This window comes from Ambystoma mexicanum, chromosome 3q (genome assembly GCF_040938575.1).
Source record: "Ambystoma mexicanum isolate Mex_15411 chromosome 3q, UKY_AmexF1_1, whole genome shotgun sequence".
In the NCBI taxonomy this organism is placed as follows: Eukaryota; Metazoa; Chordata; class Amphibia; order Caudata; family Ambystomatidae; genus Ambystoma; species Ambystoma mexicanum.
Window position 1 is genome coordinate 914,106,181 of NC_090926.1, and position 23,403 is coordinate 914,129,583.

Consider the following 23,403-nt stretch of genomic DNA (forward strand, 5'->3'; position numbering starts at 1 on the left):
TTCTGGGCATCTGGGGAGAAGTGGACTTGACAAGGTACGAAAAAAAATTCTGCCGGTGGCGCTGGGGGCGGGTAAAAGGCTTATTGCTGCAAACTGGGGCTCTGCAGACCCACTAAACCCGAACCGTTGGTGCAATGAACTAAATAGATGTGCAGACTTGGAACGCCAAATCTATAATGCGCTGGGTTGCCCCCGTAAATTTGAAATGATATGGGGTAAATGGCTCGATGCTCACTGAGACCCATCCCTCCCCATTTCCCTTTCCCCCTCCGCCCCTCCTCGCTCTTCCCCTTCACCCTCCCCTTAACTCAAGGACACAAGACGCAACCAGTATTGCCAGCAATTACTTGTCTCGCGATTGTATCATGTCTCCTCGGCCCTGCGTCGCCTTTGCCGCTGACAATGTTGCCTTGTTTTTATGATGAATGCCTATGTTTATATTCATGTTGTTGTTGTGCTGTTCAAATTCAAATAAACAGAGTTATTAAAAAAAAAATGGTCACTGCTGACATCACAGTATAATCTCTTAACAAATCCCTAGTCCCCGTAGGTTTTGTATTAAGGGGATTGGCTACATATACATTCTGTAAGGGATAAACTTCTGATTGGGTAGCAACAATCTGATGGCTCTTCCTGAGAGCACACCTTAAACTGATAACAGAAAAAGACAATCTCTACAGTCAGCTATTGGTTGACCTAATACGTACTGGGTGGACTAACATTGGAGGTTTTGATGTTTTGGCTTTCTCCCAACCAACCTTGGACAACTGACAGGTCATCAAGACATGAGCCAGATAGGAGGAGGGCGAGAGTGGTCCATGGACTGCTTTCCTTTCAATTATAAAAGATACCATCTCTTATTCCTCAGCCATGAGCCAGGGTGATTCCTCAGTAGTTGGCTTTGTACGGCATCTCGTGTCTGGGAATACGTGTAAGGGGTGAGGTAGGCCTCTTATCTGTGTTCATTGCTAATGAATACACAGTGTTCTTTAATTATGGGTCATGTGTGATGGGACCACGTTTGGAATTATTTCACCCTGCATTTATTTCGATTTTAGCTAATATTAGTGTGAGTGTTATGGTTCCTTTTACCACTGGGGACACTTAAGTTATTTATTGTGGGGTCTTCTTAGGTTTATGATTTGCTTGCCCTGGCTAAGAATGATTGGTTGTGCTCTTCAAAACATTTATTAGACAGGGAGTATTCTTATGTCCTATTATTTCGTGCCTTTTCTGCAGCGTTCAGACACACCCTAATTTCTCAGTAAGCTTGGCTCCGATTACCAGCTACTGCCTGAGCCCTGCACATATCTGTATCTCTGTGATTTAAGCATCTTAAATTCTTTTGATATCTTGAGGCATTTTATTACCTTAAAAGCATGCTGTGGCTTCAATTTTGGAAAAGATGGCTGCTCATTACTGTTGCATTTCTATGTTAGTGAGCTATATTCGTGTGTTGGTCATGTTACATTCAGCATTGCTTATGTTATTATTCTTCATGTCTTTGGATGCCACGTTAGTATTCTTAATGTATAAATGCATATTTGACCTAGTGTGCAGATTCTTCATGGTGAGTGCATATTTGCTTTGTTTCTAATGCATGCAGATGTAATGTCACAATGTTTGTTTGGTGTTACTTGTGCCATCTTCAGCTTAAATGGTTTAATCTCCTAATGTACCTGCCTGGCATATGGGCAGTACGGTTGTCACCGTGAGTAACGCTTCTCACCTGTGTGATATTGGGCCGGGGGAGGAGCAGTAGCTATGAAGTGTTAATCCACTTCTCGAAATTCCCCCTTTTTGTCGAGTCCTCGACCGCACCCTCCGTCTTGCCTTTCCCCATGAAGTGCTTTTTAGGTATCCATACTTTAGTCACCTCCCTCAGTGTTCCTGTATGTCTGACATGTTTATCCACGCTCCAGATCATATATCAGCGTTTCCCATTGGAATCTCAATATACCCAACGCTCGGTGTAATTATGAGGGTCCTGAAGATAAGTAAACATTGATCCCGGAGGGGCGATGGTACTTTCCAATGACTGGGCACAAGGCAGGTCATCTGGCTGGGTATACTCATGTGTAGGAGCATTCAAGATTACTATTTCCATTACAACGGCCACTTTATGAATACTCCTGTGGCTATTAGTATTTTTAATGCATTGGCTAGCCAAGAGGGTATCCAAGCATACAGGTAGTTGATCCAGTCATCTTTTTCACGCTCCTTCACCTCCTCCACTATATTTTGTGTATTTTTCTGTCAAGGTGTGTGAGAAACCTGAAGGTGTCAAACTCGCTAGTCCCTAGGATACATCATCCTGGTGTCCAGGACACTGCCATTGCTATTGGATCCAGTTCCTGGGGGTGGACCACTGCGGGAGGATGACCTGGATGGGGGTCTTCAGGGAGTGGGGGTGGGACACCGAAGGGTGAGACGTGGTATTCCCTTCCTTATGACACCTTTTTCCCATTCTACCAGGTAGGATATCTAGAAACTAGAACAAGATACAGAGTGGTCCGTATCCATGTGGGTGCTCACTTGAAGGTCTCTGTTTGGTACCCACCCCCCCAGAGCATGTAAAAGATTATTGAATGATGAAAATGAAGTGGTCCTGTAGCAGGTTAAGTTTAATCCTGTGCACATTCAAAAGTCTTCGATTACTTACGAACTGAAATTGGTCTGAGCCCGGCTGAGGGGGACTAATTGTTTAAAAGGGGATCTGAGACCGGAAGAGGGGATCCAGGGTGAACAGCAAAACTTACCCGCAAAATATTGTTGTGACAAATCGGAACCCGACTAAGGTATACCTGTGAATTAAAGTTGGTGTGAACTCGACTGAAGGGGGCTAATTGTGAAAGAAGGACCTGATCCCGGCTGAGAGGGATCCGGGGCGAAGAGTTAATCGCCCGACTTGAATATTTGGAAGGGAACCTTTCTTTGTTGCTTCTGGTACATCAGGCCCACAGAAGCAAGAGACTTTGAATGAAAGAGACTTGGGCACAAAAGGCAATGATGTTGGTAAAAGGAACTGTAACCTTGTGCCGAAGAAGCCCAACAGTGTCCTGTGCTCGAGTGACACGCCTTGTCCCGTGCTAAAAACATGGGGAAGGGAGGCCAACGCCTAAACATCCTGACTTATCATTTTGTGAACACTTCTTTCTTTTTGTGAACATTATCCCCACACTATTTTGTAGCTTACCAGTAAGGATCGGCAATAGTTTTATTTGAGTTTAGGCCCTTTTTATTTGACTAGACTGCATTATAATTATTTGATGGTTGTAGCTTGCTCCCATCTTAGACTTAGGTTGGGTATTTTTCACACCTCTGATAAAAGTTCAATAAACACCCTTGAACTGTGATCTGTCTTACTTTGATACCATGCCTTCCTTACATATGGTATCAGGAGTGGGATGTGTACAATTTCAGAATCTTAGTCATAGAGCTTCCAGCCCCTCTGTTGCCACAAAACAATTGATAGGCTTTGATATCTGTAGCAGTAGATAGGCTATTATCCCCCCTGGGAAAGGAGGAATGATTCCTACAGATTTGGTTTTGATACCCACTCTGGGGTGTTACATAAGGTTGGCCCCAAAATCTGGCCTACCTTGGAAGTTTAGTATAGACGTTGTAGCAGGCGTAATCGATCCAAACGTCCGTGAAGACGAAAAGGTTCTCTTAAAGAGTCATGGTGAAATCCCATTCGAAGCACATCGTGGGGACTAAATTGCTCAAGGAATTCTGGAAAAAGCTTTATTTCCTCATTTAAAAGAAAGTGAAACAGACAAAACAGAAAGAGGTACATTAGGCTTTGGGGAAACTGATAAACCTAACATCAAAGAAAAAACGGGAGAAGAGCCTACCATCCATCCCGACCTAGCCTTCACTCAGTGAAACGATCCAGCTCTCGCTGAAGCTGTTTTAAAAGCTATTCCAGAATGAGAAGTTGTAGAGAAGGGGAGCTCTTTTTTCTACTTAAATCAGGGGTTGCTATACAGAAAAGAAACATCTACAGAAGGTTTAGAAAAGACACTTTTAGTAATCCCCAAAACCCACCGAAATGTTGTACTAGAGATTGCGCAATCCCATCTAACCAGGGACACTTAGGACAATCCAAAACCCAGGCACATATAAGTGAGAGGTTTTACTGGCCAGGTATCCACGCTGATATAAAGACCTTTTTTCAGACGTTTTGAAATATGTTAAATTAAAAATCCCTCACATCCCATTACCTGCCCCTCTGAATACTTTACCAATCATAGAAGTTCCTTTTCAAGAATCGGGATGGACATCATTGGACCTCTAGAAACATCTAGACTGGGCAACAAATATGTCCTTGTGATTGTCGACTACGCAACCAGGTGCCCCGAGGCATTCCCTATGCGGAATAATACCACGCAGCAAATTCTCAAACACCTCCTACCCTATTTTTCCAGGGTTGGCTTTCCTAAGGAAATATTGACAGATCAAGGTTCAAATTTTATGAGCAAGCTCATGGCTGAAGTCAAAGAGCTACTCCATATTACCACCTTACGAACTTCTGTGTGCCAACCTCAAACAGATGGTTTGGTAGAAAGATCAATAAAACACTTAAATTGATCCTAAGAAAGTTGGTAGATAAGGATGGGAAGGACTAGAACTGAATGATCCCCTCAGCACTATTTGCAGTAAGGAAAATCCCTCAGGACTCTACTGGATTCTCTCCTTTTAAACTACTTCATAGCAGAGAACCTAGAGGTGTCCTGGTCATGCTCTGGGAAACCTGGGAAGAACAAGAAGACACACCCATTCCCGTCTCGCAAATCACTACCAGATTGCGGGAGCATATGAGACTTTTTCAAGATCTAGTCTCTACCCATATAGAAAAAGCCTAGATCCACCAAAAATCTACTTACGACAAGAAGGTGAGCTTAAGATCGTTTTCCATAGGACAAAAAGTACTAGTCCTCTTGCTCACCTCGGAAAACAAGCTTGTCTCTAAGTGGCATGGGCCATATGAAATAGTGGAATGAATGGGAACCTGTACTTATAAGGTAGCCCAACTGGACAGGAAACAGAAGGTCCATCTATATCGGGTAAATCTCTTAGAAGTGGAAGGAGAACCTGTTAAGCCACCCATGCTACAATACTATCCTGTTTGTTTCCAGAAGAAAGAGACAACTTTGAATTAATTCCTCCAGAGCCATCTATTCAACAACAAGAAGATCAAAAATATGTAGTCACTTCATTTCCCGATGTATTCTCAGAAAATCAGGAAGAATAAAAGGCACCTATCACTATATTAGAACACCTAAGGGAAAAGTGGTTAATCTAAAACTGTACAGAGTCCCGGAAGCCTGTAAACAGATGGTGGTTGAGAAAGTGAATGAGATGGTAAGAGAAAATATTATCGAGCGTTCTTCGAGCACCTGGTCCTCCCCTATCGTATTGGTCACCAAACTTGACCATTCCTGGAGGTTTTGCACAGATTTCTGTCAAGTTAATGCCATTTCCAACTTCAATGCCTATCCCATGCCATGAACCAATGACCTAATTGGTTACACTCGGATCTGCAACTTTTCTATCCGCAGTAGACTTCACAAAAGGGTACTGGCAGGTCCCAGCATAAGGGTCTGATAAGGAAAATACAGCTTTCTCAACGCCCCTAGTACTATTTCAATTCAAAGTCCTCCCCTTTAGGTTACATAGCGCTCTATCCACTTTCCAACGCCTCATGGACAAAATATTGCAACCCTACTACAATTTCTGTGGAGCTTAGATTGACAATATCATCATTTATAGTAAAACCTGGGAGGACCACCTTTTCCATCACTTTACTATTATGAGAGTCCTTAGAGAGGCCGGACTAACTGCTAATCCATCCAAATGCAGACTGGCCAAGTCAGCCGTGAAATACCTCGGCTTCTTTGTAGGGAATGGTAATGTACGACCTCAACATGAGAAAGTGAAAGCCGTTTTAGATACCCCTGCACCTAAAACTAAAAGAGATCTCAGAGCCTTTCTAGGGTAATAGGTTATTACCGTAGGTTTATCCAAAACTTTTCAGACAAAACAGCTAGGCTGACAGATAAACTTAAGAACGCCGAACCCCAGAAACTTCATTGGACTGACGAGGACGATATATGTTACAACACCTTAAAACAAACCCTGTTCCATAACCCAATCCTAAAGGTAGTAGATTTTGCAAAGGAATTTGTATTGCAAACAGACGCCTCCCTTACAGGGTTAGGAGCAGTCCTATCAGAAGTCTGCGATGGATTAGTACATCCCATCTTGTTTATGAGTCGAAAACTTTTTTCACGTGAAAATAATTACTCATGCTGGAATTAGAGGTCCTTGCCATCAAGTGGGCCATTAGGCACCTTAGATACTACCTCTTAGAAAGTTCACACTCATCACGGACCTTTCTCCGCTGGTTTGTATTAGCCAACGAAAAGACTCCAACCCTTATGTCATCTGATGGCTCTTAGACCTTCAGCCCTACTGTTTCACTGTGGAACACCGAAAAGGTAAAGACTAGGGTAATGTAGATTCCTTCCCCGGTTCCTCTGTGAAGCAGATGCAGCTACATCGCATGGAGGAAGGGTATGTGACAAACTTGACGGTGTCTCACCTGCTAGTCCCCGGGGATCTGTCATTCATGTGGCCAGGACACGGTTATCGCTATTTTTGGGGGTGGACCTGTGTGGGAGGATCAGCTGGATTGGGGGCCTTAGGAGAGTGGAGGTGGGATTCCAAAAGGTGAGATGCAGTATTCCCTTGCTTATCAAACCTTTTCACCATCCTACCAGGTAGGATATCTGGAAACTCAACCCCCCCTTTTCCGACACAAACACTTTCTCACAGACAGTTCATTGTGAGCGACAAAGGACTAACACCAGAGCCGTATACCTGACATGTCCCAACACAAGGGTCAGGCAGAGCCAAGGCAATTGCTGATAACCACACACAACTGACTGCCATCACACTTCCCCACACGAATATAAGGCAGAGCATGAAAGCACACTCTAGGCAAGGCCAAAAGCACGAGGAAGCAGCTATCCCAGGATGGCAGTTTAAACCGAGGAGAAAGGAGGCACGGCCAGAGAGGGCAACAAGGAGGGAATTACCCCTGCCCTTTTCAAGAAAGGATCGCAACATTCAAGAAGCCTCAAGGAAAAGAAACATAAGAACAGGAATTACAGCTGACGAACGGTGTAGTGTGTGTGAAAGGCACACATTGATAGCCAAGGCGGAGAGAAGCGATTGCCACCGTGGTACTATCCTTGACTCTGACAACAAAGCAACGCCAACAATTTCAGCTCAGCCGGTGAGTCGGGAGAAACTGACAGCAGACCACACTGTGTTATGCTCAAGTTTGCAGGCGGCAACATTGTCTGCACGAAGAACTTGTGTGCGATTGAACTTTATGAAACCAAAATCGGTACTAGACACAGAGTGGCCCAGTGCCATGTGGGTGCTCACTCGAAGGTCTCTGTTTGGTACCCCCCCCCCATCCCCAGAGCGTGTAAAAGATTATTGAACAGTGAAATCGAAGTGGCCCTGCAGTGCATTAAGTTGAATCCTGTGCACATTGGAAAGTCTTTGATTGCTTACGAACTGAAATTGGTCTGAGTCCGACTGAGGGGGATCCAGGGTGAACAGCAAAACTCACCCGTGAAAATACTGTTGTGGCAAATGTAAACCTGACTGAGGGATGAATGTGAATTGAACTGTGATCACTTGTGTTTGCCTGTTTTTTATTTATTTTTTATTTTGTGCATTTAGGAAACATTGTCCTTTCGCAAATAAAATCCATAAAATAACATCAGGAAATGCAGAAAAAGTACATCAGCAAGATCCAATAAAATAATTGTTTCATTTAACACATTTCACAATGCACATGAATTCATCAGTTCTCTCTATATGTGTGATCACTTCTAGAATGTGTATGTTTACTTGATTTGAAACCACATATGGTAGGCAGAAGCAGAGATAACGTACAATTCCTAGCAGTAAAGCATACTCCAAAATTGGTCAGTCATAGCTTATACATTTTTAATATCCCCTTAAGTAGAAAGCATTCCAGACCTTGCAGCCCATAAGGACGCATCACACTGATTCAATATGTACAGAGCATTGCCGACAGCGGTGCTCATCTTTTTTTATCCCCCTCCATGCCCATGTGTTGGCCAGAACTGGGAGTATGTCAAGTCGTAGGTACAGTATGAATCTGATGAGGGCGGATAGGTGGAGCGCAACAAGATATTTGCGGGGAGAATCCCTGAATCAGCGCTGTTGAAAATACACCACATACTTGCTCATCGTCGCAAATGTGCTGAGGTATGTAATCCGATCATGTATGCAGGATTTAGCACTCAACCCATTTAGGAATATAGGGATGTCACACAAGATAGGTTGATATCTCAGCAGTGTGTACCCATCATAGTCTCCAGTTCCCTGTACCAGGTGCTTTTAGATCGATAACTGGAATAGGCCAGTTTGGAATATAGCAGGGAGGGGGTTGAGCTCCAGTTATATTTGTTCTCCACCCAGAGCTTACATGCTGCCACTTTTCAGCAGGACACAAGTGAGTGGAGGTCCAATTCTAGTCGCAAGGCTTCGACCGGGACGGAGGAACGTAAATCCCTATATGCAATAACCAGGGCTTCTGTGGATCTACCACCATTGTCGAGAATTACCCTCCCAATAGTCAGCCATTTGGCCAGGTGTTTGTAACTATCCCATCCTCCAGATGAGCCAGGGATGGAGAGGCCACCCCCTGCACGCTGAGGTACTTATAGCCCCCATGTAGTTGACAAGGTGACCACTCCAACCAATGTTCAGATAAGGACAGATAAGGCCGGGAAAAGCAGGAGGGGGGGACACAGCAGACAGCTCAAAAGCAACTCTCGCACCAAAGTCTATGCTATGCACATGGCACCTGGCAAGTACAGCGCAAGAAGAGGCACGACCACCCCCCTCTAAGTAGTGCTGCGAGGTGCAGAATGCATCATGCCACTTGAAGCATGCCCAAAAACCCCAGTTAGGGGCTCTTTGGCTACAGTCCTGGCGCCTATGGCGCCAGGATAGGATCATAAGAATAAAGTCAGTCCTGGCGCCATGGGCGCCAGGCTCATCACAGAAATCTTACCTGTTGCAGACCATGCTGCATACCTACCTGATGCAGACCATGCTGCACAAAGCCACAAGCCAAATGAGGCTTAAAGGGACTACTTTACCTCAGGGACTCCTCTCCTCTCGGGTGGGGCTGTGGAAGAATACTTACCTGGGACCTCTTCCAAGGCTATTTAAGCCACACCCGGACAGCCACACGTGCTTCGCGTTATTCTGCTTGCTGCAGCATAACGCTCACCGTGTCTTCAGCAGCTCCAGTCTTCAGCCACGCCCGCTTCAGCCCTGGAACACCTGGAACAAGAAAAGGAGAAGGAGAAGAGGTCAGAACAAAACCCTTACCTGAATCCTTGATCCAGCACATCGTCGATCTGGAAGAGAGTAGCCTTCTCAGGTGCATTCCCACGCACCTTGCAGCACCGCGCTGAACTCACCAACCGAGGCTGCATTCCTTTACTCCATCGCGAATCCAGCATCTCCAGGCCATTCTTCAACACCTGGGGAAGACAAGAACAGATAGGTGAGCAAGGGCAATACAAACTACCTCCAAAGACTTACCTGATTTACCACAGGGGGGTACTCACCTCATTTCGGGTCGGCGCAGTTTATTCTGCATCATCGCTGTACCCCGGCCCCAAAGGGGAGAACCACAATAGACCTACCAGGATCTTACCAATTGCCACTTGGAACTCTTCTGGTGGTTTAAATCCACAACCTGCAAGGAATCTGGCAGAGTGAAGATCAGACTTTTGAACTCTTACGAACAATTGGACTTAGAGTCAATACTGGAACTCACCGATTCCTCCACGCCAGTGAAGTAACTGGTCGTCTACGCGCCCCTGCGCCCGACGCAGGATGGAGAGCTCATCTTTCCAAATCTTCAGGTGAGATTAAGAGGGAACTTCAGGAGTGTTCAGTGGGCAGACAAGAAGAGTGGGAAGGCGGGTTAACGCTCAGATTACAATTCCCTTTCTCCATTGCAGAAAGATATTCGTACGAGTCCAACAAACGAAGCTAAGTGGGTCTGTCCAGTCTGTCATCTCGGCTCTACGTGTCACTCTGGTGGAAGCAACAGCGGGCCAGTCTAGATCGACGCCCCTGTGGGAATCAGGTGAGCGTAACAGAACGCGAAGCCTACCCACAAATACCCACCTGGGCGTCATGGAGACCTCGGAAACCGATCAGTTGGCCCAATTATTAGGGGAACTAAGGGCCGAAGTGCATTCCGCCCGCCAGGAAACCAATGCCCTCAGGAGGGAATTGATAGTGTCAAAAGAACGAACTGATGATTTGGCCAGACAGCTATTACAAAGCCAGGCTGGACAAACACCTCTACCTGGACTCGGGGACAGCCCAGCTCCGGTGCCACCGAGTAACCGTGTGCAGATAAACCTTCCTGGAGCCCTTCCCTTGGCTCCGCCTGAACGCTTTGCCGGAGACCCTAAAAGGTTTGCTATATTCATGAATCAATGTCGCTTACACTTTTTATGTAGACCTGGAGCTTTCCCAAACGATCAAGCCAAGGTAGCTTTTGTACTGTCATATCTCAGCGGCAGTGCAGCAGACTGGTCCATTCCGCTAGTAAATCAGGATGACCCGATTCTTCGAGATTTCCAAGGTTTTCGAACTAGCATGGAAAGACTGTTCGCCCGACATTCCCAAGGACAGGCTTTGGATAACGCACTTTTATCCTTACGGCAAGGTAATCAGGATCTTTTATCTTACATTGCAATTTTCAATAGATTAGTTGTGGAAACTGAATGGCCTGAAGCCAAGCGAATTACATTATTCCATCGAGGGCTTCGGGGAGAACTCAAGGATGTTTTAGTCGTGAACCCGCCTTTAGACTGTGCTGAATATATAGATTTTGTGGTCCAGTTAGATCACAGACTTCAAACCAGAAAGGCTGATCGAACCAAGTTTGAAAACAAGGTCTTGGTTAAAACCTACGTACCCTCGAAGGGGGTAGATGCCTCAGAACCCATGCAAATCGGGGGGGTTAGAGGACCCTTAACCCAGAAGGAAAGGGAAAGAAGACGGCAACAGCAATTATGTTTATATTGCGGAGCTACTGGTCATTTCCTTCGGAACTGCCATGTAAAACCACCCAAGAAAACTATAGGAGCAGCAGACGAAAACCACTTGAAACCTGACTCGGGAAACGATCACGCCCGGCAAGCGTAGAGGTCAGCTTGCTGAGCTTAAAGAAGGACACTCTGACCTCGCATTTCATCATACCCATGGTCCTTATAGATCCAGAGCAGCCATCACGCATGCACGCGGTAAAGGCGTACGTAGATAGTGGAGCCATAGGAAACTATTTAGACTACGGATTGGCTTCCAGGATGAATCTACCTCTCACCCGAAAGACCACTACCGATGTCGTCACCACTGTTGATGGAACTGAAATTGCCTCTGGGCCCGTAACTCATTCCACTGCAGAGATGACTTTGCTGGGTCAGGATGGACACCGAGAGGTTATGGTGTTTGATTTAATCAAGGCTCCACAGTTTCAACTAATACTGGGAATCCCTTGGTTGGAAAAACACAATCCCTGTATTGATTGGCGAGAGAAGAGACTAACCTTCCCAGAATGTGCTAACACCTGTTACCCAAAGAGAACTCTAAATTCAGTACTGGCCCCAATAATCCCAGCTGCCATACAATTACCTGCTGAATACCAAGACTTTCAGGATGTCTTTCAAAAGGAGCAGGCAAACACCTTACCACTGCACAGATCGTATGATTGTCAAATAGACCTCATACCAGGAGCACAACCACCTTGCAGCAGAATCTATGCCCTCACAGAACCTGAAAATCTCCACTTGCGCCAGTACCTAGACCAGTATCTTGCTAATGGCTTCATCCGCCCGTCCAAGTCCCCTGCATCTTCCGCTTTGTTCTTCGTGCCAAAAAAGGAAGGCAACCTTAGAACATGCATTGACTACCGCGCGCTGAATCAGGTAACTATCAAGAATCGGTACCCATTGCCTTTGATCCCTGAACTACTAGACCAGGTAAAGAACGCTTGTATATACACAAAACTAGACCTTCGGGGGGCATATCATCTGGTACGCGTCAAAGAGGGTGACGAATGGAAGACTGCTTTTCGCACCAAGTACGGATTATTTGAGTACCAGGTGATGCCTTTCGGACTGTGTAACGCACCAGCAGCCTTCCAGTTCTTCATGAACGATGTCTTCCGAGAGCTCATCGATGTTTGTGTAGTCGTTTACATCGACGATATCTTAGTATACTCCCTATCAGAATACGATCATGTAAAGCACGTCCGAGCAGTCCTACAAAAGTTACGCCAGTATAAGTTATACACTAAACTGGAAAAGTGCATTTTTCACACTACAGAAGTAGAGTTTCTTGGATTTATTCTGACCCCGAAAGGAATCCTGATGGATACACGGAAGGTGGACGCAATTCTTAATTGGCCTTCGCCAAGCTCAGTCAAAGGAGTGCAAAGCATGCTCGGCTTTGCCAATTTCTACCGCAGGTTTATCCCGGACTTCTCACACATTGTACATCCCATTACAACACTATTGCGAAAGAATAAATGCTTTACTTGGACAGAAGAAGCAGAGAACGCCTTCCAAGAGTTAAAAAAGAAATTCACATCCGCTCCTGTATTACGACACCCGCGCCCAGAGCTTCCCTACATAGTGGAAACAGATGCATCCAGTTCAGCTATGGGAGCAGTGCTCTCCCAAAAGGATCCCGAAACTAACCAGCTGCATCCAGTGGTGTTTTGGTCAAGAAAGTTTTCGGCTCCCGAATTAAATTATGCTATAACCGACAAGGAACTGTTGGCCATCAAGTCCGCCTTCAAGGCTTGGCGGCACTATCTGCTGGGCGCCAGGCATACCATTACGGTCATCACCGCAACTTACAATACCTAAAAGTAGCCAAGGCCCAATCTTCACGCCAACTCCGTTGGGCATTGTTCTTCACCGAGTTTGATTTTGTAATAACCTACCGACCAGGTTGTAAAAATGGAAAAGCTGACGCCCTGTCCCGAATAGGAATGGGAGAAACAGAAAGAGCTTTAGAACCTGTACCCATAATTCCTGAACAGAGGATCCTTGGTCTGACATCCATACACTCTCTGGAGGACATTCAAGAAAAGGTCCATCAACTCTTTGATTACGATGCCTTATAGGGCTGGGCAAGGAAAGGCCCAGAGTATACTGTCACCAACAATCTACCTTATTACCAAGGCCGGCTATTTTTGCCACTAGAGGAACTACAGAAACTTGTCATTTCTCATTACCACGACACCTTGATGGAAGGACATCCTGGCATTGCTAAAACTGAAGCCAAAATCAAGAAACAGTTTTGGTGGCCCACCTGGCGAAAAGATGTCAAGTTGTTTGTCATGTCTTGTGGAATTTGCGCTCAAAATAAAGGGGAAAAGAAAAAACCCGCTGGATTATTACAACCGTTAGACATACCACCTACGCCTTGGCATACCTTGTCATTAGACTTTATCACGGATTTACCCCCATGCAAAGGTTAAAACACCATTCTAGTTATTGTAGATCTTTTTTCTAAAATGGCCCATTTCATTCCTTTAAAAGGAATACCTTCAGCTTCAATCCTGGCCAAGGAGTTCCTTGAAAATGTTGTCCGTCTACATGGTTTTCCTTCCGTGTTAATTTCAGACCGGGGAAGTCAATTTATTTCACATTTTTGGAGGAAGTGCTGCCAGCTGGCACAAATTGATGTTAGGCTTTCAACCAGCCACCATCCCCAGACTGACGGTCAAACTGAGAGAACCAACCAGACTCTTGAGCAATACCTACGTTGTATGCTACATCAATCTGAGGAGGATTGGAAAGACATTCTTTGGATCGCCGAGTATGCATACAATAATTCTGTACACTCAGGAACTAAACAAAGCCCTTTTTTTACCATATATGGTCACCATCCTCGAACCTCAGACTTAGATTCTCCCCAGCATTTAGAGATGCTGCAGTGGACCATCTCCACGCTGTTATCACACAAGCCTTTAAAGAAGCGACTGCACATTTACAAAAGGCTAAGGAAATATACAAGAAGGATGCTGATCAACACAGGAGTGAAGCACCGCAATACCAAGTAGGGGACCCAGTATGGTTAGCCACCAAGTACTTACCACTCAAGGGAACACGGACTTTTAACCCCAGGACCTTGGGACCTTATTCTATTAAGGCTTTTATTAACCCAGTGGCCGTCAAGTTGGACCTGCCTGGTCATATACGTGTTCATCCTGTTTTTCACGTGTCTCTTTTGAAGCCTGTGCAACCAGGAACTAGACTAACCACCCCACCTGAACCTATCCTCATAGACGGGGAACCCGAATTCGAAGTCAAGAATATTTTGGACTCTAAAAGGGTGAGATCAAAACTCTTCTATCTTATTGATTGGAAAGGGTATGGTCCACAAGAAAGATCTTGGGAGCCTAGTGACCATGTGCATGCACCTCAATTGGTGAAAAGGTTCCACCAAGAATTTCCAGACAAACCAAGGCCGAGAGGGAGAACAGCTTTAGGAGGGGCCTTGAGGGGGAGTGCTGTCACGATGCCTGCCCCCGGAAAGCCAGACCAGGCCCAGCAACCCCAGAAGCAGGCATCATGCCACTTGAAGCATGCCCAAAAACCCCAGTTAGGGGCACTTTGGCTACAGTCCTGGCGCCTATGGCGCCAGGCTCATCACAGAAATCTTACCTGTTGCAGACCATGCTGCATACCTACCTGATGCAGACCATGCTGCACGAAGCCACAAGCCAAATGAGGCTTAAAGGGACTACTTTACCTCAGGGACTCCTTTCCTCTCGGGTGGGGCTGTGGAAGAATACTTACTTACCTGAGATTTCTTCCAAGGCTATTTAAGCCACACCCAGACAGCCACACGTGCTTCGCGTTATTCTGCTTGCTGCAGCGTAACGCTCACCGTGTCTTCAGCAGCTCCAGTCTTCAGCCACGCCCGCTTCAGCCCTGGAACACCTGGAACAAGAAAAGGAGAAGGAGAAGAGGTCAGAACAAAACCCTTACCTGAATCCTTGATCCAGCACATCGTCGATCTGGAAGAGAGTAGCCTTCTCAGGTGCATTCCCACGCACCTTGCAGCACCGCGCTGAACTCACCAACCGAGGCTGCATTCCTTTACTCCATCGCGAATCCAGCATCTCCAGGCCATTCTTCAACACCTGGGGAAGACAAGAACAGATAGGTGAGCAAGGGCAATACAAACTACCTCCAAAGACTTACCTGATTTACCACAGGGGGGTACTCACCTCATTTCGGGTCGGCGCAGTTTATTCTGCATCATCGCTGTACCCCGGCCCCAAAGGGGAGAACCACAATAGACCTACCAGGATCTTACCAAATGCCACTTGGAACTCTTCTGGTGGTTTAAATCCACAACCTGCAGGGAAATCTGGCAGAGTGAAGATCAGACTTTTGAACTCTTACTAACAATTGGACTTAGAGTCAATACTGGAACTCACCGATTCCTCCACGCCAGTGAAGTAACTGGTCATCTACGCGCCCCTGCGCCCGACGCAGGATGGAGAGCTCATCTTTCCAAATCTTCAGGTGAGATTAAGAGGGAACTTCAGGAGTGTTCAGTGGGCAGACAAGGGGAGTGGGAAGGCGGGTTAACGCTCAGATTACGGGAGGTTAATTCCCTTTCTCCATTGCAGAAAGATATTCGTATGAGTCCAACAAATGAAGCTAAGTGGGTCTGTCCAGTCTGTCATCTCGGCTCTACGTGTTACTCTGGTGGAAGCAACAGCGGGCCAGACCAGATCGACGCCCCCGTGGGAATCAGGTGAGCGTAACAATTGCACAGTACTTATCGCTCCCCACCTTCCTGCAATAGTCTGTGATGCAGAGGTGAAGGAGACGGTGTGCCCCAGCCCCCTACCAGGCTTGCAAGATCCTGCCTCACATCCTCGCAATTTTCCTTGTACATGGCTCTGAAAATGCTGAAGCTTCTCTCAGCACTCGGCTCTCAGCAGTGCAGGATGCTTGAGGATAGAACCCAGAGAAGTGACAGAGATTTGTGTCAAGCTGCACTGTTTTCCCAGTCAAACGTTTACAGCCGAAAGACATTAGCAGAAAACATTTGTTTATGTCTGTGTCCATCTTACTTTGATACCATGCCTACCTTACTGGTGGCTATGGCTTCTGAGAAGGTTCCATTTTCCTCATCGTGGGCGGGTGTATGTGTGCAGCAAGAAGGCCCCATTTCTTTTTTATTTTACACACGCCACCTTCCATGGCTGTTATCAGATCAAGAACATCCATGTTCTGGAGGATCACAAGTCTTATTGCCCTGAGCTCTCTTTTATGGCATTAAAGCCTTTTATGGTTGCATTTATGGATTGCAAGAACTCCCATCTTGTTATTTGCTAATTTGTATTTGTGGATGTCTGCAACCCAGGAATAAATACTGATGAAAAGAATATTGCCGTCTTGCTGAACAATTGATGCTCATCTGGTATATCATGATATGCCTCTACTGATTTGGCCAAAAAGTTATTTTCCCTCTTTCTGCGTTTTAGGGTGAGAGACCATTTATTTCTTAAGCGTGCATCCTTTTGGGGGAAGTCACCAATCTGCGCTTTACTTTGAGGTACTTCTAGGGCTGGTGTACTTATTACCACCAGGGAGCACAATCCTCCCCAATTTGGATGGAGCTGCATACAAGCTATTGAACCACAGGCACAATAGTGGGCCATTAAAACAGCAGTGGCTATTTTCATGCCTGTCACCTCGAAAGTATGTTTGCACCCCTTGCTTTCTCTCACCTTCACTGGGCCAGTATTCTTAAAACATAATGTGCCATTTTTTGTATAGATATTAGGGGTAGGGGGCTGCTTCATCCTCTACTCATGTGAGTACATTAGAATATCCAGTCCATTCTTTGAGACATAGATCATAAACAGTCTGCACCACCTCTACTGGTACTGTCAGGAGTGTTAGTGCTTTGCAGCCCATTATTCCTTCTAACCAACCGTCTGAGGTAAATACTAGTCCATATATCAGTAATTGGGGTCTTTTGCAGGACCCAGGTCTTTCTCTCTCTGCAGCATTTATGCACTGTAATAGCATATGGTCTGTTACTCTAACTTCTCTTTTATTCAAACCTTCTAATATATATTGCATCACCTTATTTCTTCTCCAAAGATCATCCATCATAGCTTTTGTTTTTATGTTGCTATCTTCATTAAGGACCGCCTTTTTTGACATCCATCGCAAGATAGCCCATTTTCTTTGGAATTGCCCCCTAGTTGTGCAAAGTGCTAGGTGCATTAGGCAGTGTGCACTATTTTCTGGTATCTCTGTGGCTACATGTCCTGGAAGCGCTCGTGGCATAAGGGATGAGGGAACAGATATCTTTCTCCCCACTTTGCTCATGTGTTGATACCATCAATTATTAGCAACATGGGCAGAATCAGTAATATATTTACTCAGATGTCTGGAGTTTTCGAGCTCACTTCTTTTCATCTGTCTGTTTGCTATGGGAATTCATGTGTTGCAATGTCACTTGTCACAGTGGTGACATTTCTGTATACTGGTGTGGCTACATTATAAAGGACCAATTCTCTCAATGCCATAATAATAATAACAAACACTACAAAATATCTCACCATAGTTCTTAATGTACTTATTGCAATCATGAATGTTGTCCCCTAGTTCCACTGGTTCTGCTATGAATCTAGCTGGATTCACCCCTCCCCTATTTCCACTGGTTCTGCTATGAATCTAGCTGAATTCACCCCTCGACACCTGACAATTTTAAGTGATGGGTTAGATATAAATATTTCCTAACCGGGGGCTCTCTGTGTGGTCAATGCACTTTTGGGCTTTTCAAGTATGGCAAATAGGGCACGCTCCACATATAACGTATTGGTTCATCCCATGATCATGCTGGCAGATTTCTCAATCACAAAGGCTGCTGCTGCCAATGCGTGTTTGCATGGGCAATGACCTATCATTACTGGATCTAAAATGCCACTGTAAAATGCCAGTGGATTCTCTCTCATGGTAGTTTCTGTGCAAGCACAGCTATCATCACTACTCTGTTTGAATGGGAAAATAAAAATAATTCTTCATTGTAGTAGGGGATCCCCAACATGGGAGCTGTGCTAATTGGTAGCTTCAATTCATCGAAGGAATCTATCATCTCACCTGTCCAATATATGTCACTGTTTATCCTATGCCTCTTTGAGTCCTTTTAGAAGTGGCCATACATTACATATATGCTGTAGTCAAAGACCCATGGCCTGCAATAATTACAAAGGTCTAGAAATTGCTGTAATCCTTTCACTGTCTCTGGCCTGGATGTTTTCATTATTGCTTTGGCTCTTTCAGGTGTCACTTTCCTTCCTTCTTGTGATATTGGCTGACCTATTTATAGGACTTCTTCCAGGCAACATTGCCTCTTCTATTTGTCAACTTTGTACTCTTTTCCTGCCAGTATTGTCATTAGTTTTATTGAGTCTCTTCTGCACTCTTCATCTGTCGTGCTACACACTAGAATGTCATCTACATATTGTATCACTGTAACGTCAAGGTTCACATGTCCAAAGCCCATCTGTAGCACTCAGTTGAAAACTGAGGGTGACTCGCAATAACCCTGGGGTCAACAGGTATGTTTCAACTTAATTATGCGATAGGTAAACACAGTCAAATATTCGGACTCTTCATGATATGGGATTGAAAAGAGAGCCTTCTTTAAGTCAATCACTGGGAAATATTTAGCTTTGGATGGGATGTTACACATTATGGTGGCAGGGTCTGGAGCCAATGCATCAACAATATTGTACAGGGGGCATAGATCCAGGATAAATCGCCATGCACCCGTGTCGCTTTCTTCACTGGGTACACAGCCCTGTTACATGGGGATTCTGACTGTATTAATATCCCTTGCCGCACCAGGGCAGAAATGGTGTCATACCTTATGACATGGGGTATTGTTTTACTCAATGTAAAATAGATCCTTGCTTCAATTTAATTTTGACTGCCCCCACTCCTTTCAACAGTCTGACATCATATGGACTGCTGGTCCATAATGTGCTTGGTATATGTGCCAAATCTTCCTGGAGAAAAGACGGGACCCTTTTTACTTGTGACATTCTCTGGGGTATTAACCTGTTTTCAATTATTAACTGATAAGTAAGGCTTATATGAACCATCACTTTGGGTTCTACTAAAGACACAGAGGTGAGTATTATCCCACCCTTTGTTTTTAAGTTACAACGACTTAAAAGGCAAAGGCTCTGGACTTTCCTGCCTAGAAAGAGGCCTCAAAATGATGATGTTATTTTTGAAAGTTATAGCTTTAGAAGCACTCCACAAGAGGAGGGTATAAGAAAGTCTCTTTACACCATCTGGGTGATCCAGATTTCATGACTCGAGCTCATTAACTGTGTTTTTATTTTCATGAAACTTGTAAATGATTGATAATGAAATGTAATATTTTTCTTTGCTGCTGGATGAGTAAATTAAGAAGATACATATTGCTCACATAAATGTCTTTAATAGAATCTAAACCTCCTACCAGATTAACGAGGGAGGTTGTACATTGATAACTGAAGGGTCTCATGAATGAAGTACTAACTGCTGTTGTCTGGCACCTAATAGACACCCATGGTCGGACTTGGGCATAAACTCGGTCAAAGCAGCAATGAAAAAGTGGCCCACGATAACACAATCACACATTATGTATTACTATCCAGAACAGTATGTTCGAGTACTGTACAAGGGTGTGTTTTTGGTCAAATGTGTTGCTAATAATATATCTGAAAACTTATTTTAGTAAAATTGGTTTAAACTGGTGCAGTAACTTATGAAACTAGCCCACTCTGGCCATAAAATGTGATGCATTCTGTCAAACAAAATCTGGCCCATACTAGAATCATGGGCTGTCACTTCAGTTGCCCAGTTGCCCTATAGGCCAGTTCTAGCCTATCTATTTACCTCGGGCAATATGCTGACTGTGATCTTCCACAGACTATTTACCCCAACTATCATATAGCATACAGAAGCTAAAGTGACACCGCTGTGCACTGGTGCATTGCACTTGTGCAGAAGGATTTACAAAGAGAAGCAAATATGCATTACTGGCAAATATTTTGTACACTAGGCGGGGAAAGCTTGAGTCAGAGCCATGTACAGAAACGCATATCTACATTTTATTTGATTTTGAGTTGCATTTCTGGACCTTAAAACTCAAAAGCTAACAGGGAGGCATCGAGGAAGCTGAAGAACAGGGTTACAGGCCGTGCAGGCATTATTGCACAGTCAACAGCTTTTATTGGTGTGCGTGTGGCTCACCCAACCGAGCCATAACCACAACAGATGGCGCAAACGTTCCAACGCATTTTATGACAGGGCCGCTCGTCACAGCAGAAGCCGCCCTCTGACCTGGAAGCGCACACCATTAGCCAGCTGAGCTATATCGTGAACCCGCCAGGCCGCAATTTTATGACAATCAAAACGCTCCAGGTTCAAAATCCATCTGTGCCTGTTCAGTTGGCGGTTTTTCGGACGGCTTGAGCTGGCAAAGCGCCATCTTACATTTCACAACAGGCGACAAGTCCGTTCTAAATTTAGTCGCGAGCAGCAATAACTTCTCGTTTTTTATTATTAATACCAAGAGCAAGTTACTGGCATAGCTGCGATGGGTGATGGGATAATGATTTAAAAAATGTTACAGGGCATTTTCATTGGCACGCGCATACTTTGCTTATTCCGCGCTTAATTTTACCCGGCACTGAAGTGAATAGTCGATGAGGTAATAATGATAATTATCCACCTCGAGCACAGCTTTATTAAGGTTATTCTTAGTGTTCATGTTTTATTTCAGTGGTACTTACTGCTGGATGCTTTTTGATTGAAACAGTGTATATGACACGTGCTATTATGAAAACACAAGTGCACTGGTTCTGTCAACCTCGGAAAGATGACCGTGTGAGCAAAAGTATCTCACTAGCAGGTAGTTAGCCAGTTAACAGAGAGTCATGCGATGTTGATGTGCGTTCTTGAATCATGGCGTCATAATCTGTGCTCGGCCCGATTATGGCCATGTGTGTATGATGAGTGGTGATGTCACTGACATTCTAGGTGGAATGTGGATGGATGTTTGGAGTGCTGGGTTCTACTGGTGTCAGTTGGACCTAATGTGCTGGGCTGGATGGATGTCCCAGTGCTTTCTCTACATAATAACTGGAGAATAAACCTAAATGTAAACTACTTACCTTCTGGTGTTCTTGTTCTGTGAAGGAGGCCTAGTTTATGATACATGGCTAATTATGTAACTGCTCCTAAGAAACGGAAAAGGATTTTAGGACAATTATACTTTTCATTTTTTCTCATCTTCAATTGATTGTTCCTGCTTTTGTGTGGATTTATGGTACTTTTATGGGTGCGTTTAATTTCCAACATAAACGATTTTGTTGTGCTCTTTTCGAATTTGGAATTGAAACTTGTTCTGTGGCTGTGATGGTTTTTCTCAAGCTTCAGTCGAAAGGGAGGGTCTGGAGTAATAGCCCACAAAAATCAGGCGTTGACATGACAGTCACAAAGAAAGTGCAGTGGCTTCTAAAAGTTACAAAAGATAATGTTTCCATATCAGAATCCGGGTAAAGCTTCCATTCAAAAGGGAGCTGGTTGCAACATGCACATATTAACATTTTAACAACAACAACATGAAATCATGGCAGCCTAGAAAATTCACATTTAACTAGAAAAAGAATGTACAGCCTAAAGGACGAATAGTACAAATACGAGCAATATGACCATCACTTTTATGAACAAAGAGGTACCAAATGTTAACAAGCATTGGCAATGGCATCAGTTTTGGCTTTTGAGTAGTTCTGGGAAAGGCATTTGCCAGGCACTACTGTAATGGCACTAACTGGATTCAGTAATGATAGTTGCAAAATGGTATGAGTACCTGGCTATATAATAGCGTCCATCAAATGCCTGTCTCACACCAAAACACGTTTTTTACAGGCCTTCAGTGATGGACACATACACTGCTTATGATTCGAGTGGTTAAAGGGAGACCTGTTTAGGACATTTTTTATTACACCAATAGCTCGTTTACAGCTTCAAGGAAGCCATTAACTCTAAGAAGACTGCTTTGAAATAATACGGCCCCACACTGAATGCAAAGGTTGATTTTATAGCTTGATAAACTAGCTCAAAGAGATCCCAGTAAGATAAGTTTTGGGCGGAGAGGGGCCAGAAATGGTGGGAATGATCATAGAGATTAGCATGGCGTAGGGCAGTCTATGTCTGGGTAAATGACTAGACAACACTTCAAGCTTTGTGTCCTTCCTCATATGTCATCTGCCCCTAGCTGTACTCCAATGCAATAGTTTTGACCTATAGGTGACAATTTAGTACTTCTTAATACACAACACTAAATATTGATTCTTAACGTAAAAGAAAAACATTGGTCCTCATTACAAATCAGGCGGTCCGGAAATACCGGTGGCGGTAAACCCGCCGCCACCGTTGTTTCCGGACCGCCTGATCCCGACTCCTGCAGGCGGGAGGTGGGTTTAACACCGCCCGCCTGCAGGCGGACAAGGGAACACCGACAGCATTACGAGATGCTGCCGGTGTTTCCATGATCCCCATTCCCATTGAGTCCCGTAGGACTCAATGGGAATGGGGATTGACACCATTCCGCCTCCGTGATTCCTGGAAAACCGGGGTTGTAATGCCCCGGTAAATCCGTGAATCACGGAGGCGGAATGGTAATACGAGTCCGGCGGTAACCAGGCGGTTTTACCGCCTCGGTTACCGCCAGACTCGTAATGAGGCCCATTGAATATTTTCTGATTCATTTTAATTGTTGCCTTGAAGAAAATGCAGATTGCTTAGCTAAAAAATGGGAAGCTGATCCACCTATAAATGTGCTAATCATTAATTTACACGACACACGAAGACTTGTCAAGTACAAGTATCATTCCAATGATCCAATCCCACTCACCGTTGTAACCTGCACTCTTTCACTATGAAGAGCTATACAATGGGCCATTCCCCACTCAGTTATGTATCCTGCCGCCTTTCACTAATAAAGGACTGCCTACATTAATGCACGTTGGTCCAGTCCCCACTCACTGCTGTCTGTCCTACAAAGAGCTATCGAAATAGATGCACAACTCAGGATAAAGAGAGTTGTTGAAAAAGCATTTTCCAGCATGATCCTGCTGAAGTGACCCCTGTGGACATGCCTCAAGGATAAACGAGCACACAGCTAAGAGAAGGTGGCAGCAGTCTTGCT